This window comes from Pongo abelii, chromosome 4 (assembly GCF_028885655.2).
Source record: "Pongo abelii isolate AG06213 chromosome 4, NHGRI_mPonAbe1-v2.0_pri, whole genome shotgun sequence".
In the NCBI taxonomy this organism is placed as follows: domain Eukaryota; kingdom Metazoa; phylum Chordata; class Mammalia; order Primates; family Hominidae; genus Pongo; species Pongo abelii.
Genome location: NC_071989.2, coordinates 107,821,448 through 107,840,824, shown reverse-complemented (window position 1 = coordinate 107,840,824; position 19,377 = coordinate 107,821,448).

Sequence of the window (19,377 nt, the reverse complement as noted above, 5' to 3'; positions counted from 1 at the left end):
TATAATTCCATGTGGCTGGAAGCCCTCACAATCCATGGCAGGAGGTAAAACGCACATCTTACATTGCAGCAGACAGGAGAAGAGAGCTTGTGCAGAGAAACTCCCATTTTTATATAACCATCAGATCTCCTGAGACTTATTCGCTATCATGAGAAGAGCAAGAGAAAGACCTGATCCAATGATTCAGTTATCTCCCACCAGGTCTCTCCCACAGCTTGTGGGAATTCAAGATAAGATTTGGGTGGGGACACAGCCAAACCATATCAGTATCCATTAATCAAACTCTCTTGATTTTCCCATCCTCTCTACTTTCTCAGGCTCTGCTAAAAACAAGTCTACTGTTTATCTCCATGAGATCAACTTTTTTAGCTCGCACTTATGAGTGAGAACTTGAGATATTTGTCTCTCTGTTCCAGTTTTATGTAATTCAACATAATGATTTCCAGAGCTATGCATGTGGCTGCAAATTAGAGTCTTATCGTGCTTTTTGGGTGAATAATATTCCATTGCATAATATGTACACCACATTTTGGTATCTATCCATTGATGGACACTTAGGTTGATTGTACATCTTGGCTATTGTGCACAGCACTGCTTTTTTTTTTTTTTTTTTTTTTTGAGATGGAGTCTCACTCTGTCACCCAGGCTGGAGTACAGTGACCCAATCTTGGCTCACTGCAAGCTCCGCCTCCCAGGTTCATGCCATTCTCCTGCCTCAGCCTCCGGAGCAGCTGGGACTACAGGCGTCTGCCACCATGCCCGGCTAATTTTTTGTATTTTTAGGAGAGATGGGGTTTCACCGTGTTAGCCAGGATGGTCTTGATCTCCTGACCTCGTGATCCACCCGCCTCAGTCTCCCAAAGTGCTAGGATTACAGGCGTGAGACACAACGCCCGGCCAGCACTGCTTTATAAACATGAAAGTGCAGCTGTCTCTACAAATGCTGATTTCCTTTCTTGGTACATACCCACCAGTGGTATTGCTAGATTATATGGTAACCATATTTTTAGTTTTTTGATAAACTTCTATACTGTATTTCAGAGTGGCTATACTAATTTACATTTTCATCAGCAATGTATGAGTATTCCCCTTTCTCCACATCCTTGCCAGCATCTGTTGTGGTTTTGATGTGCATTTCCCTAATGATTAGTGATGTAGGTTATTATTTTCAGATATCCGATGGACATTTGTATGTTTTCTTCTCAGAAATGGCTATTCAAATCTTTGCCTATTTTTAAATATTTTTTGTCAAGTTGAGTTCCTGATCTATTCTGATCATGATTTTTTTTGTCAAACAGATAGTCTGAAAAAATTTTGTGCAGTTCTGTAGATTGTCTTCTCACTCTATTGATTATTTCCTTTGCTGTGCAGAAACTTTTTAGATTAAAGTAATACCATTTGTCTACTTTTATTTGTCCCTGTGCTTCTGAGGTCTTACCCTAAAAAATCTTTGCCCAGAAAAATGCCCTAACGTGTTCCTCCGATGTTTTATTCTAGTAGTTTCATACTACTGAATAGACAATTCAGTAGTATTTCAATATGCTAACAGTGAACAATCTGAAAAAGAAATCAAGAAAGCAATCTAATATTCAATAACTACACAAAATGAAATTAAATACCTGGGAATAATTTTAACCAAATAAGTACAAAATCTCTACCATGTAAACTATTAATATAAAACCTGATAAAAATTGAATAGGATGCACAAGAAAATGGAAAGGTATTCCATGCTCATGGATTAGAAAACTTAATATTGTTAAAATATCCAATTACCCAAAGTGATCTGCAGATTCAATGCAATCTCTATAGAAATATCAATGACATTCTTCACAGAAATAGAAAAAGCCTCCTAAAATTCATACAGAAGCCAGAAACCTTTAGTAACCAAAGAAATCCTGAGCAAAAAGTACAAAGCTGGAAGCATTATACTACCTGACTTCAAATTATACTGTAAAAATATAGTAACCAAAACAGCATGCCACTGGCATTAAAACAGACATATAAACTAATGGAACAGAATACAGAACCCAAAAAATAAATCTACACATTTACTGTCAATTCATTTTTTGACAAAGGCTCCAAGAGCATACACTGAAGAAAAGACAGTCACTTCAATAAGTAGTGCTTGGAATGCAGGATATCCATATGCAGAAGAATGCAACCAGACCCCTCCCTTTCACCAAATACAAAAATCAACTCAAAATGGATTAAAGACTTAAATGTAAGACATAAAACTTTTAATATTTGACATATTTACTAAATGGCCTACATTTTGTGACGCTTCAGTCATACAAAATTCTCTGACCCTTTTAAAAAAATTAGAGTTCTGTTGAGACAGATGAAATAACGTCCCTTAAGCTTAATTACTTTCAAGGTAAGTATCTCTCTGTCACTCAATATTTCCACAGTTAGGGCAATCTCTGAGGTATGATATTCTAGAAGTTATTTGCATATTTTTATGGCATTCGATAATTTTCTTCACTTGTTCTAATTTAATATTTTTCTCATCAACAATTACTGTTTTTACCTCTGAATTATCTACAGGGAGAATCTATTTGTATATGTTTTAGATTTTTTTCCCTTTCTCCAACTTTCTTAACATTATCTCTTGTTCCTTTAGCCGTGATCTCTACTGTGTAAGAGCTAACTGTAATTATGCATAAATCACCTCTATCTTGACACAATTTATACACTTTATAAATTTATTTCACTCTTACCTAGCTTTCTTATCAGCCCACATTTATAATTTATAAAAGACTTTGCTTGCTATATAGTTTACGCATCTGATGTTGATCTTTTGTGTAATAACCTTTCCAGATGTTTCTTCGGTCAGTGCTTATTCACATCCTATGAAGGGATACTCAGTTCTTTCTGAGACAACCTATCCCATGTCTGCAAAGTTTATTGTAAGACACACATTTAACCCAAAAGCATTCTGAATCTTTGGGTAAAACATTGCCTTCCACTTTCACCATGATTTACATAGGCACTCTATGATCAGATTATAATCAGTTTCTTTATTTAAGGCTGGCTAGATCATTTTCAGATCAATATACTTTCCATAAACTTTTACTTAGCATACTATTTTGTAAAATTAGGGCCTAATTCTACCTCTTTCCTGAAAGTCCTTACTCATCAAATCATTCCTAATTAATTTTCATCTGTCATTTCTCCTCCATTTTTGAACCATGTCTGTAAGCAGTTCTATATCTACATAGAATAATAATAATGATAATAGCTTTCCAGGTATATAGTTTTGCCCACAGTCTCAGCACCTATGTAAGTATATAGATTTATAAGTATATAATCTAAGTAGACATTCACACTATAAAAGAGTTAATCTTACTGTTCCCAGCTTATAAATAAGAAAAATGAACCCAGAGGGATTACACAATTTCCAAATTGCTAGTAAGTAGTAGAATTATGACTAAAAATCAGGCATGTCTGTCTTTAAAGTCCTTTCTTTAACCACTACCCAGTGCTATCTCTTATATGCAAAATCTCTTTCATGCTTTAAAAAATAAAATTACTACAAACAGGAATTAACATTCTTTCATCTCTACTGCCAGGCTCCTAATTTGTGGGTTCCAGTGCAAAAAGAAAATCTGAGACCTCTTGTTCAAATGGTAACATGTAACAAATAGTAATAGCAGCAAATATTCCAAAAATGTGCTGTTAAAGGTACTAAAATATAGAGCAGTTTTCATCATTCTTTGAGCTCTTTCTTTAGTTGCCTATGGTGCATTTTATTTGCTTTTTGATACTATTCTAAGTAAAAAAAAATAGGTTATCTATCATGATAAATGATGTAGATTTAGTGTTCATTTTTTATCATACAATGCCAGTTTTAATACACACATAAAAGCATTTAGCTCATATATGGAATCCCCAAACTTATACATTTTTTATAGCTCAGCATACATATACATGTATTTTATTCTTACTAGAACAGTAGACTAGACAAAACTAGCATGACTTTTTATTTCACTTTTTGATACTTGTTGGCATATTTTGCCAAAATCATATTTGGCTTACTGATGAATAAGATAGAATTGAAATCAAATGTAACTCTGTGTTGCCCTGTCTTTATCTTTCACTCTATGTCATAATTTTCAGTGTAGTAGTTAGTTATAGAGAGAAGTAACATGAGTGAAAAAGAATATGTTTAATTTGTTTGTGTTTATCAGAATACCTTTGCCTTCTTTCTGTTCTCAAAGCAAGATCTGGTTTGAATAGAAAGCATGACTACTTGGAGCTGTCAGAGTCTTCACTTGGTCAGTTGTAGACATAGCACACTTTGTTTTTGCTTTCAGTCTTGCTGAATTCCCACACATCGTGGTTATACCACAATTGTGTGTTTATTCTTGTAGGGTATTGAAAATAGTGCACATGAATATGGTGTCAAGGAATTGCAAACATATTGTACATATCTCCTCTGTTCAGCTTTTTGCTCCATTTTCTCATCAAACTTCACTTTCAAACCACAAATGTAAAGACAAAATTGTCAGTCATTTCAAGATAATGACAGCAGAGAATTAAACTGACTCACTCACAGTCACATTCTCACAAATTTAGCCCAGATCCTCTCTTTCTTATTTCTTACATATTGTACCTATAATTATTTTTGCAAATTTTATATATACCTTTCTAATGCATAGAATACAGCACTATTTATATATTAAATTATTAATATTGCTTATATTTTGAGTTGATAGAAATGTCAGGATCTATCTATATACAGTGTTGCACTATATATATGTATATATATATATATAAAATTGATCATTTGCTTGTCAGAATTGATGAGCATGGCATAAGAACAGACTTCCAAAATGCTTTGTCATATAGCCTCAAAATCAGATTGTAAACAATAGCAACACAAGAAGTATTATCTCAAGGTTTCAAAACAATCTTGACATTTAAATAAGGTCATATATAGTTGACAGATGCCTACACATCCATTAAGATCCAGCTTAACTATAACCTCAAGGAGGTTTATGCTGCTTGTCTACCATAAAAATACTACTTTCTGCCACCATAGTAACCTGAGAACACTCAAGCATACTATTTCTAGCAAACATTTAAATTAATTATTCACTTGTGTCTTTCTAAACTAGACTGTGTATTCAATGAGGCAAATTTTGCTTCTTATTTATAATCTGTAGCAGTGAATATGCTGGCTATTCCTCATATGTGGTGAGTACAGTTCAACATCCAATTAGTTTGCCACAATTTAACCCTAATTTTTCAATTTCCTCATAACTACCATGATATATATTTTCATCTTCAAAAGTGAGTGGTTAGGTTTCAATAAGTGTTAACTAAGAATTTTGCAGAAAAACAGCAGACAAAAGTATTCTGAATATTTTTGCTATGTTGGAAATAGGCAGAGTTAGACATCTGTACCCCCTCAGGCCAATGTAAGGAAACATCTGCAAAGTACATGTTAAACAAAGCATACCATGTATTCAGCCAGAGTGAGATGGTGCAGAACCAGAAGGGAAAACTAAATAAATTTAAAAAGAGAATTGCAGGGATAGAATTGTGATGTATTGCTCTATCTCCACTCTTGATGTTATGATGCTATGGTTTGACTGGCTGAATTAATCCAACTGTATTGGTTAACAGATGAAAGAACAAATTGGATTATCTAACAGAATTGCAAGGTTTGCCAATTTTCATCTTAACCAGTTAAATAAATAAATACATCTTTTAATGTAAGAATCTATAAATCTATAAAATCTACTGAGCAAAAATAGCACCAATTCAGACAGAACTATAGAATAATAATTTTTTAAATCTGTATTCAAAAACCTGGCCATCTGCTGTGACAAGTAGGATTAGATCAGCAATAGCAATTCTGAGTCAGAGGAAGAAATGATGTAAATGGTCATTGAAATTAGATCTCAAATTACTTTTGAATCTTTACTTTTCACATAACTATTCCAAACAAACCCCTCCCCTATCTCAATCACCATAACCTTCTCTGTTCTGCTTTTAACACACATTTATTTGGACTACATTTAAATTTATATAACTATTATAATGATAGTATAAATTCCAATATACCTTTCACCCAGTTTCCCCTAATTTTAACAAAGCCATGACACATTTGTAAAAATAAGAGTTTAACATTGGTACATCTCTTTTATCTAAATTACAGACTTTATTTGTATTTCATTATTTTCCACTAATGTCATTTTCTATTCTGGGGTCCAATCTGGGATATCACATAAGATTTAATCTTCTCCTTGGTCTCTACTAATTTGTGATATTTTTCAAGACTCTTTTTTGTGATCTTAAGAGTTTTTTAAAGTTGTGGTCAAGTATTCGATGTGGATTTGTCAGATGATTTTTCAACATCAGACTGGAGTTCCAGATTTTTGAAAAAAAAAACTTCTGTGATGAATTATGCTTCTTATTTGATCATATCTGAAGGTACATTATATCAGTTCGACTTATCACTATAGCATAAAACTTGATCACTTGGTTAAAACCTTCCAAGTTTCTCTTGTGTAAAGTTTCTATTTTTACTGTTCCAAACTATGTTCTACTAAGTCACTAAATCCAAACCACACTCAAGGGGAAAGGAATTAAGCTCCATCTCCTGGAGTACAAATTTCTTTAAAAATTATAATTTATTATTATTATTATTATTATTATACTTTAAGTTTTAGGGTACATGTGCACAATGTGCAGGTTAGTTACATATGTATACATGTGCCATGCTGGTGTGCTGCACCCATTAACTTATCACTTAGCATTAGATATATCTCCTAAAGCTCTCCCTCCTCCCTCCCCCCACCCCACAACAGTCCCCGAAGTGTGATGTTCCCCTTCCTGTGTCCATGTGTTCTCATTGTTCAATTCCCACCTGTGAGTGAGAATATGCGGTGTTTGGTTTTTTCTTCTTGCGATAGTTTACTGAGAATGATGATTTCCAATTTCATCCATGTCCCTACAAAGGACATGAACTCATCATTTTTTATGGCTGCATAGTATTCCATGGTATATATGTGCCACATTTTCTTAATCCAGTCTATCATTGTTGGACATTTGGGTTGGTTCCAAGTCTTTGCTGTTGTGAATAGTGCCGCAATAAACATACGCGCGCATGTGTCTTTATAGCAGCATGATTTACAGTCCTTTGGGTATATACCCAGTAATGGGATGGCTGGGTCAAATGGTATTTCTAGTTCTAGATCCCTGAGGAATCGCCACACTGACTTCCACAATGGTTGAACTAGTTTACAGTCCCACCAACAGTGTAAAAGTGTTCCTATTTCTCCACATCCTCTCCAGCACCTGTTGTTTCCTGACTTTTTAATGATCACCATTCTAACTGGTGTGAGATGGTATGTCATTGTGGTTTTGATTTGCATTTCTCTGATGGCCAGTGATGGTGAGCATTTTTTCATGTGTTTTTTGGCTGCTTAAATGTCTTCTTTGGGGAAGTGTCTGTTCACGTCCTTCGCCCACTTTTTGATGGGGTTGTTTGTTTTTTTCTTGTAAATTTGTTGGAGTTCATTGTAGACTCTGGATATTAGCCCTTTGTCAGATGAGTAGGTTGCGAAAATTTTCTCCCATTTTGTAGGTTGCCTGTTCACTCTGATGGTAGTTTCCTTTGCTGTGCAGAAGCTCTTTAGTTTAATTAGATCCCATTTGTCAATTTTGGCTTTTGTTGCCATTGCTTTTGGTGTTTTAGACATGAAGTCCTTGCCCATGCCTATGTCCTGAATGGTATTGCCTAGGTTTTCTTCTAGGGTTTTTATGATTTTAGGTCTAACATTTAAGTCTTTAATCCATCTTGAATTAATTTTTGTATAAGGTGTAAGGAAGGGATCCAGTTTCAGCTTTCTACATATGGCTAGTCAGTTTTCCCAGCACCATTTATTAAATAGGGAATCCTTTCCCCATTGCTTGTTTTTGTCAGGTTTGTCAAAGATCAGATAGTTGTAGATATGCGGCGTTATTTCTGAGGGCTCTGTTCTGTTCCATCGATCTATATCTCTGTTTTGGTACCAGTACCATGCTGTTTTGATTACTGTAGCCTTGTAGTATTGTTTGAAGTCAGGTAGCATGATGCCTCCAGCTTTGTTCTTTTGGCTTAGGATTGACTTGGCAATGTGGGCTTTTTTTTGGTTCCATATGAACTTTAAAGTAGTTTTCCAATTCTGTGAAGAAAGTCATTGGTAGCTTGATGGGGATGGCATTGAATCTATAAATTACCTTGGGCAGTATGACCATTTTCATGATATTGATTCTTCCTACCCATGAGCATGGAATGTTCTTCCATTTGTTTGTATCCTCTTTTATTTCACTGAGCAGTGGTTTGTAGTTCTCCTTGAAGAGGTCCTTCCCATCCCTTGTAAGTTGGATTCCTAGGTATTTTATTCTCTTTGAAGCAATTGTGAATAGGAGTTCACTCATGATTTGGCTCTCTGTTTGTCTGTTATTGGTGTATAAGAATGCTTGTGATTTTTGTACATTGATTTTGTATCCTAAGACTTTGCTGAAGTTGCTTATCAGCTTAAGGAGATTTTGGGCTGAGACAATGGGGTTTTCTAGATATACAATCATGTGGTCTGCAAATAGGAACAATTTGACTTCCTCTTTTCCTAATTGAATACCCTTTATTTCCTTCTCCTGCCTAATTGCCCTAGCCAGAACTTCCAACACAATGTTGAATAGGAGTGGTGAGAGAGGGCATCCCTGTCTTGTGCCAGTTTTCAAAGGGAATGCTTCCAGTTTTTGCTCATTCAGTATGATATTGGCTGTGGGTTTGTCATAGATAGCTCTTATTATTTTGAGATATGTCCCATCAATACCTAATTTATTGAGAGTTTTTAGCATGAAGGTTGTTGAATTTTGTCAAAGGCCTTTTCTGCATCTATTGAGATAATCATGTGGTTTTTGTCTTTGGTTCTCTTTCTATGCTGGATTACATTTATTGATTTGCGTATATTGAACCAGCCTTGCATCCCAGGGAGGAAGCCCACTTGATCATGGTGGATAAGCTTTTTGATGTGCTGCTGGATTCGGTTTGCCAGTATTTTATTGAGGATTTTTGCATTAATGTTCATCAAGGATATTGGTCTAAAATTCTCTTTTTTGGTTGTGTCTCTGCCAGGCTTTGGTATCAGGATGATGCTGGCCTCATAAAATGAGTTAGGGAGGATTCCCTCTTTTTCTGTTGATTGGAATAGTTTCAGAAGGAATGGTACCAGTTCCTCCTTGTACCTCTGGTAGAATTCGGCTGTGAATCCATCTGGTCCTGGACTCTTTTTGGTTGGTAAGCTATTGATTATTGCCACAATTTCAGAGCCTGTTATTGGTCTATTCAGAGATTCAACTTCTTCCTGGTTTAGTCTTTGGAGGATGTATGTGTCGAGGAATTTATCCATTTCTTCTAGATTTTCTAGTTTATTTGCGTAGAGGTGTTTGTAGTATTCTCTGATGGTAGTTTGTATTTCTGTGGGATTGGTGGTGATATCCCCTTTATCATTTTTTATTGCATCTATTTGAGTCTTCTCTCTTTTATTCTTTATTAGTCTTGCTAGCGGTCTATCAATTTTGTTGATCCTTTCAAAAAACCAGCTCCTGGATTCATTAATTTTTTGAAGGGTTTTTGTGTCTCTACTTCCTTCAGTTCTGCTCTGAGTTTAGTTATTTCTTGCCTTCTGCTAGCTTTTGAACTAAATGCCCACAAGAGAAAGCAGGAAAGATCCAAAATTGACACCCTAACATCACAATTAAAAGAACTAGAAAAGTAAAAATTATAAATTTCTATCCTCTTTATTTATTCATTCATTAAATAATTTATTTATGTAAGTGTGAACATATGTTTCCACTTCAGGCTATAATCTATTATTTCCTTTTGTTTTGTTTTGTTTCTTTTTTTGCTTTTTCTTTCAGCTTGGCCACTGGAGCTTCTTTCAGGTTGGCTCCTATTTCCCTTTCCCATACCCCGAACTTTCTTTGACACTATGAGTTGTCACAGGATCGTGTTGGATTTATCTTGCTCAAGTCCTGGAATTAGCCATATTTTAAAGAGCTTTCATTCCCTTATTGAAGAATAGTATTAGAAACCCAAATCACTGTTCCCGGTGTGTTGATGCTGCTGGACTATTGCTGCTTCTAGGCCCTGTAATGAACAGGGCTAAAAATGTATATATAAATAATAATCCATGCATAAACATGTATCTATAATTATATCTGTATCTATCAGTGTATATTAAAATAAACATTAGTTCACACTGATATCTCAGATTCTAATCCAGCACACTAAGACGTTCATTGTTGTTTTACCCTTTTGTTTATTTATAGCTTCTTTATCTGAGAGTGAGAAACCAGCCTCCCATTAACTATAATTTATTTATTTTGTTAAACCCTACTATACTTGCAACATATTTTCAAGGTGATAAGCCATACCCTTAGGAGAAATAAACTTACTAAAGTAGTATTTACGTACGGTTATTTTTCTCTATATTCTTACAGTTTCCTCTCAAAACATCATCCTACAAAGTTACTTAAGTCAGTTCTTATTTTTCCTACCGCCTACAGTGAGGTTGCATCGTACCTTTGTAATAAAATTATATCATTTTCTTCAGTATACAGTCTATCTTTGGACTCCCAAATCCAGTTGATTGTGATTTTCATGTACATATATTGAATTTCATTCTTTGTGATGTACATTTTATAGGAGTTTGACAAATGCATACCATCAGTTATCCACAACTCTAGTAACATAGAGAACAGTTACATCGCTCTGAAATTTTCTCTGCACAGCTTATTTTAGTCACCACTTCTCTCCTCCCTTAATCACTGGCAATCACTGATTTTTTTCTATGCATATAGGTTCCTGTTCTTCTTGGACCTGGATTCTTTCACTTAACAAAATCTTATTAAGATTTATTCATGTGGTAGCACAAATCAGCAAGTTGTTCTCTTTTATTGTTTAGGAGTGTTCCACTGCATGATTGTGTCACAGTTTGTTTATTCACTCAACCGTTAAAGAACATCTTAGTTTTTACTAACTTGTGGCTATTAAGAATAAAGGTCCTATAAGCTATAAACATTCACATACATATTTTTATGTGAACATGCTTTTTCAACTTCCTTGGAGAAACACCAAATATAGGGATTGCTACATTGACTAGTATGCGTATATATAGTTCAACGCTATAAGAAACTTTTACACTGTCTCTAACGTAATTGTACCATCATGCATTCTCATCACAATGAATGAGAGTCCATGTTACTCTACATCCTGACGAGCATTTGGTGTTGTCAACAATTTAGACATTCTAATAGTTGTGTAGTGATATTTTGGTTTTAATTTCAATTTTTCTAATGACAAATAGTGTTGGGCGTTTTTATATGCTTCTCTGCCATCTATATATTTTCTTAAGGTGCTTATTCTTTTGCACACTGTTTTCTTAGTATTGAGTTTTACTCCATTTTACTTTTTAACTATAATACTCTAGAAAGTATTTTTTAAGTATCAGAATAGATTGAGATGAAAGATTGGCAAGAGGCTCTAGTTGATCTCCTTTGTCTATCGACTTAATCATGGTTTAATCAATGCAGTATTTTGGCATTCAAACAAATGTTCCCTTGCCTTTCCCTACCTTTCTGCCATGTATAACTTCCTGCAAATCCTAAGTATTAATTTCCTCTCTCCCTTGAAACTCCACCACCTTCATGAAACCCAAATTTATCAACTGAAAAGATAGAAAATTAAGCTAGATTACTTATAATGTAATATATAGCCAGAATTTTGTGATTTTGTGAGAACTTCCATGGTTTTAAAGAGTACAGATGCAATCTGAATTTTCTTTCTGAATTATTTGTTTGGAAGGGAGCATGCCTTTTCTATGACATTCATGGGTAAATATATTTCTCTGTCAAAAAGACTCTTAAATCACTTGAGAGTTTGGATTTTTAATTATTTATATCTAGTTAATGATTATACATAGATAACTAATAAAAAAGAAATATTATGGTTTGACTTCAAAGTAAAGCAAGTTTGACATGTTTTTTAGTTTATCTAGAATGAAGTCATTTCTGATAGAAGTTGTTTGTCTCTCTTGGATTTGTTGATTGAGAGAAATCTTGTCATCTGGTTTTTACTTAAATACAGTTTCAGACTGAATTGTATCTTCCCTACAGACATTTATTGAAATAGACATATTTTTAAAAGCTATTTTATAATGTGGTATATGCCCAGTTCTTTGTCATATTTGGTGCCTTAAAAACACCTTTCATGAAAGCTTGTGAGAATTTTCCAGGGTCAGAGTCAGCTGTCTGTCATAGTCAGGTGGAAAAAGAATCCTCCAAACCAGTGTCACACAGCAATGGCAGGGTGATGCAAGCCATTTGGGGATCAAGGGTAATGGGTGATGGCCTTTTTAGATTTTTATCCCATTGTCATGTAAAGGTATATATACACCTTATATATTTCAGCTTTTACTAATTACTGTACCACCATGCATTTTTAAAATGAAAACTGATTTCTAATATTCATTATCCTGATTTACAAACTTTGCAGTGATAATGTGAGATAAGGAGAGCTGACTCTTCTGTAGCATATCAGTTCACCCTTGAGCAACATGACTTAGAATTGCATAGGTCCACTTATACATAGATTTTTCAATAAATATGTCAGAAATAGTTTTTAAGAATTTTGACAATGTAAAAAACTCAAATCATGCGGCCTAAAACATTTTAAAAATTAAGAAAAGGGTATGTCATGAATGAATAAAACATATGTAGATACTAGTTTATTTTATTATTTACTGCAATAAAGTATACACAAATCTAAAAAGTTAAAATTAGGAAATATTAAAATTTATCAAAAAGTGTACATACAAACCCAGATTGTCCATTGTGCCATTTTCAGTCCAGAGATATGTAAACAAATGTAAAGGTGCAGTAGTAATTATAACTGCATAAAAATAACTGTAGCAATATTGCACAACAGTAATGATTTTGTAACCACCTTCTATTGCTATTGCAGTGAGCTCAAGTGTTGCCAGTATCTGCTTAAAATGCCATCCATGCTAAATATCTCTTGTGAGCAGTTTGTCTACCTAAAAAGATGCTTATCACAGTAAAGAGTGATCTTTTGAGGTTCTCGTGTTTTTTTATTGTGTTTAGTCCTATACTGTAATACTATAAATAACACCATGGGACCTATAAGAAGTGCCACTAGTGATAATGTAAGTGCTCCTAAGAAGCTGAGAAAAGTCATGACGTTACAAGAAAAAGCTGAATTGTTTGATACGTATCTTATTTGAGGTCTGAAGCTTACTACTGTTGCAGACATTTCAAGATAAAGGAATCTAGGGTAAAGACTATTTACAAAATGAATAAGAAAAGAAAACTCTAAAAGCTATGCTGTAGCTACGCCAGCAGGCACAAGGACCTTGCACTTTTTGTGAAATATCTTTTCATCTCATATTGAAAATATAGCTATTTGGAAAGAGTATTGCTGTAAGAAAGGCTTACCTAAAGACTCTAATATGATTTGAGAAAAAGCAAAACCATTATATGAAAAATTAAGCAAAAGAAAGGTGAAGGACCTGAAGCTGGAGAATGGAATGTCAGCAAGGGATTGTTTAATAATTTTCGGAAGAGTTTTGGATCAAAAAACTTTCCAGATAATAAGAAAAGCAACTTCTGCTAATCAAGGGGCAGCAGTTGAATTAGTTCCCTGGTGTCATTAGGAAAATACTTGAGAAGAAAAAATATCTACTTGAAGAGGTTTTGAATGCAGATAAAATGTGCCCTGCTCTGGAAAAAAAAAATGTCACAAAGAACATTTATTAGTAAGAAAGAGAAGCAAGCATCATCAGGACTTAAAGCAGGAAGGAATAGGCTAACTACAGTTTTGTGCAAATGCAGTCAGATTTATGTTCTGGACTGCCCTTACCTACAAAAATGCTAACCCCCAAGCCCTGAAAACAAAATATAAACACCAGCTGCCAATCTTTTGGTTGTATTATGTAAGAAGTCCTGGGCAATGAGTACCCTTTCTTTAGATTAGTTGCATTGACGCCTTGTTCAGGAAGCACCTTACCAGTAAAAGACTGCCTTTAAAAGTTCCTTTGCTATTAGACAACTCCTCTGGCCACCACAAAGCCCATGAGTTCAACATCAAAAGCATCAAAGTGGTCTACTTGTCCCCAAACACATCTCTGATTCAGCCTCTATATCAAGGGCTTATAAGGACCTTTAAGGCTAATTACAAGTGGTGCTCTATGAAAAAGGTTGTCAATGCTATTGAAGTAACCCCAATAGAGAGAACATCGTGAAAGTCTGAAAGGATCACAACAATGAAGATGCCATTGTTGTTATAGAAAAAAAAAACATGAAAGCCATCAAACCTAAAACAATAAATTCCTGCTGGAGAAAATTGTGTTTAGATGTTGTATGTGACTCCTCAAGACTTATGACAGAGTCAGTAAAGGCAATCATCAAGGAGATTGTGGATGTGGCAAAAATGTCAGAGGGATGAAGGGTTTCAAAATATAAATCTTGAAGGAATTCTAGAGCTAACAGACACCACACCAGAGGAATGAACAGAGACAACTTTTTGAGATGAGTGCTTCTGAACCAGTGCCAGACAATGAGGAAGGAGGTGTAGAAGACACTGTGCCAGAAAAATAATTGACATTTCTTAATTGGTGGCTGCTTTTGGGCCAATGGGCCAACAATCTGGGAGAAGGATTCTGATTATTCAAAACTTCTATTGACTTCCTTTATGACAGAGACCCTTTTATGATATAGGCACTAAAACTAAAGCAAACAATGGCAGATGGCTGGTAAGGTATAGAAACATTTTTAGAGAAATGAAAAAGAAAGAATCACCTAGAAATCTTTCTCTAAAGTACGCTGAGTGCACCTGCCTCTTGTCTCCCTTTTCAACTCCTCCACCTCTTCTGCCTCTGCCATCACTGAGACAGCAAGACCAAACCCTCATCTTCCTCCTCCTCCTCAGCCCACTCAATATGAAGACAATGAGAAGGAAAAGCTTTATGATGATCTACTTCCACTTAATAAATAATAAATATATTTCCTCCCACTTATGATTTTCTTAATATTATTTTGTTTTATCTAGCTTACTTTATAGTAGAATACACTTTGTAATACATATAACATACAAAACAAGTGTTATCAACTGTTTATATTATTAGAAAGGCTTCCAGTCAATAGTAGGCTATTAGTAATTAACTTTTGGGGAGTCAAAAGTCATAAGCAGATTTCTGACTATGCAGGAAGTTACTGTCCCTAACTCCTGCATTGTCACCTGTATATTTAAAGAGTGGACTTTCTGATAAACTGCTAGGAGTTCATCTTTGGTGTAAAAGTTCCCTTAAAAGGCCATGCTTTCCCCCTAGGGTATATCTCAAATTAATTAATACAGACAAATATTGACACTATGTTGAATATTTCAAATCAAATTATATACATCAATATAAACGGTAACTATGATCTTGATTCTAATGTAGAATGACATACATGTTTTGCAAAAAAAAAAAAAGATATGTGTATGACATTTCACAATCTAAGATCTAAAACCCACATAACCCACAAGCCAAAAAAAAAAAATAGCTTAGTTTTGGGTGACTTGTTCTTCCTGGAGATCTAAAATATTGACCTTCTTTCTTTTTTTTTTTTTTCCAAAATACTCAGATTTTTATTTAATAATTTCACCTCAAAAATTCTGGTGTGAATTGATATTTTACCTGTTTATTGTGTATTTCACAGAATAAAATATAAATTGTTCAAACACAGTAATATGTAGTTTGTCATTTTATATCCATTGTCTGGCACAGCATCTGTACTTAATTGTTATTCAGTAAGCATGCCATTGGTCAGTGGTTTTCAGAATTCAATTTGCTCTGTTTAAATTTGTCATCTGGCTCTTTTCCTATTTTATGTTACTAAGAGTGTGCAATTGCTAAATATTTTCATTTGAAATGTGTCCAACATGGCAAATTCAATTTGTCAGACTTGGAAATGTGAAGTCACTTAACATGGCCAGCTGCCCTCTTAGTATCGCTTCACCTACAACTAATAAAATACTTGACCAATTGGAACAGAAATGGAAATTTAACAAAAGAAATGGCCACAGCAGTATGCACCAGCCAAACAGCTGGTCTGCTTTTAGGCTAGTCTTAATTAACAAGAGCTATTTACATCTTTCCATTGAATGTATTATCTATTGGAAGAAGTAGTAATGAGTTAACTAGTTACTATCACAAAGTTAAAAAAAATCTTGCTATGACCATTGGAATTTTCTGCTACCATCAGCTAATTTTAACATTTACTTTTCTGACAAAATTGTACAAAATTTCTTTGAATTTCTATGTGACAAACATTGAACTGCACAATTCATAATTCATTATTCATATATGCTATAAACCTTCCCTTTCATTTTCTACCACAATTACTCTGTGTGTACTAATTTAACCCTAGTTTCACAGATGGAGAAACTGAGGCAGAGAGCATTTAGACAACTTGCCTAAGGCCACTCAGCTGGAAAATAGAGGAGGTAGGATTCAAATCTCATCAGACTGGTTCCAGAATGCATACTCTTAAACAATGTGTACCCCGCCACTCCATTCATATTTTTAGTGCTCTTTCATTCCCACAAAATACATGTAAAAGAGTATTCATAGCAGCTATTTCAAAATAGCTAAAACTCAAAACACAATTTCCATCAATAAAGCAATGAATAAATAAACTGTGGTATACAAATGCAATGTTCATACACATCAATAAAAGTAATGAATTACTGATACACTTAAAATGGATGTCTTATTGAAGTAATTAAGAAGAAAACAAGCCAAACACTAGAGTATATACTCTGTGATTCCATTTACATGGAGTTCCAAAACAAACATCTCTAACTGATGATGATAGAAATTATGCTGCTTTGCTCTTTGGACATGAGGCATTGACTTGAGTGGGCTATATATGTACAAAAAAAGTTCTGATGTGATGGGAAGTTTTATATCATGATCTAGATGGTGAGGAAACAGTCATAAAAAATACACGCTTAAAATGTTTGCACATCATATACTTCACTGTATTTATTACATGGCTCAATTAAGATAATCATTAATATATTCTAAGTCCTCTTCTGCTTAAGCAACTCTTCCTGTTACCACTTTTACACATTTAAGAAACTATTGAAACCTCTTCTAAAACTTAGGGTTCATAAATAAATACAGCAGTCATTCTCTTATAAAATTACAAGTATGTTCTCTACTTTTCTGACATTATCTCATTACAAACCATTCAATTCTGGTGAATTAAGTGCATAATAACAGGTTCTCTCACTGTCTTCTTGGGCTTCTTAGACATTATTCTAAGGGATAATGTCAACACTCAAATGAAAAATGTAATTGCTGTTCTCTTTGGAACAAAATGTAAATTAAAATTACTCTTTATTATTTTTAATATACCTGGTTGCCTCCAAAATTCTCATATTTATTGCTTTATTTATCTTTTTCTCTTCTCAAAATTTCATTTTAAAGTGTTTGTTTTTTGCTTTCTCTTATCACTTAGCCATCTTTGAATAAATACTTTCCAGTTTTCTAAAATCCTTTCCAGTTGTTTATTTCATGATTTAACATCATGAAAATTTCAGCCTTTTATTAGAAAATAAATTATTATCTATATAGACTTCTAATAACTTTCACTGTGCTTCTTTTTTTCCCTTGTCACTTTCTGCCAGTGATGCAGATATTGAAAACACTGTTTATTTCACCCAACATTTTAGTTTCCAGCTGGAGATTTCTTCTGGACATATCAATCTTTCACGCTGAGTCAAGGAATAGTCAACTGAGTTGTTGAATTTTCCTGAAATTTCTAATCAGAAATATAGGAAAAGTAGTTCAGCTGGCTCTGCCTAAGACTACAATGCAGTACTCTCAGCATAGAGTCAGCAACCTACATGTTTTGTTTTTTCTTTCTGTGTTTTGTAACATTACTTTTGCACCAGCTAGCACAAGTAAATAATTGTTCTTTGTCCATTGTGGGATGCCACTGCTTTAGCAGAAATTTCAAATTTATCCTCTTTCCTGCTGAATTCCTGATCATAGGTAAAGTTTTTTTGGTTTTGATCTTTCATTATTTACTTCTTTGTAACTCTTTAATTTTCAGTCTTCCCCAAAACATCCCTGCCAGCTCACCTATTCTTTAGAGTTATTTCTTCAGCTCTCATAATCCAGAGATACAGAAGCATTCCTATGATACAGAAAAAACAGCACATTATTTCTCCTTAGACAATGGGAAAATATATTGAAGCAATAACACAAATATAGAATGCCCCCTGTAGCTCACAAAAACTTCTCCTTAGCGACTGTCTATTGTGAATCTCATATTAATTAGAATCCTATGTGGTAATTCATGAACCTGTCTTTACCATACCTGCTCAGTGTTCATTGTCCTTAATCTAATTGTTTCCTCCCTCTTAAAAAAAGTGTTGGCACAATTTACTGTAAAATAAAGCCTATTTCAAATACTAATTTTTCACACATTTAGTAATATTGGTATTCTGAGAGATTATTTCTGGTTAAAGAAATGCATCATATAGGTTTGCCTACACACAGAAATATTTGTTTGAATGTATATAATAATGCAGATAGATTGTAAGTCTTCTTAGAAAGAATGCCATGCTTGTTAGAAGAATGATTTGACCAGTGCTTGAAGTAGAAAGTAAGCCAACATGGCACATGTATACATATGTAACAAACCTTCACGTTGTGCACATGTACCCTAAAACTTAAAGTATAATAATAAAAAAAAGAAAGTAAGACATTCAACACTTTCAGAAAGAAGCTCATCTATAGTACAAAGGTGAAAAGGAAACGGAACTCCAGAGAACAAACCAGGAAGCTAAGATAAAGAATAGAGGCAGGGAATAAGAGAACCAATTAAGATTTTTTTTTCATGTCATAGGTATGTATCAAGAACTCATTGCATTCAAGTTACTGAGAATACTTAAGAGAATGAGAGCTAGGTTTCCAATTCTCAATGGCCTGACACTCTAGTAGGCAATAAAAGACAATAAACAAGGAATTTTGCTGGCAATTTTAGATGTTAACACATACAATGAAGAGAATAAAATACTGCAATGAAATGGAGAGTGAAAGTAGAGAATTCTAGAAGAAGGTGGTCAGAGATATCCCTGTAGGGAGATGGCCTGTAATTCTGTGGAAGAACGTTAGAAGGGAGGAAATAGGTCTGTGCTGCATGCTGAGGCCTAGATCAGGAACTGCCAACCCAAATCTTCAGTGATCCACTAAACTTGTAAATGTAAAATGATTTTTTCTTTCTTTTTTTTTTTTTTTCCTGGTTGAGGCA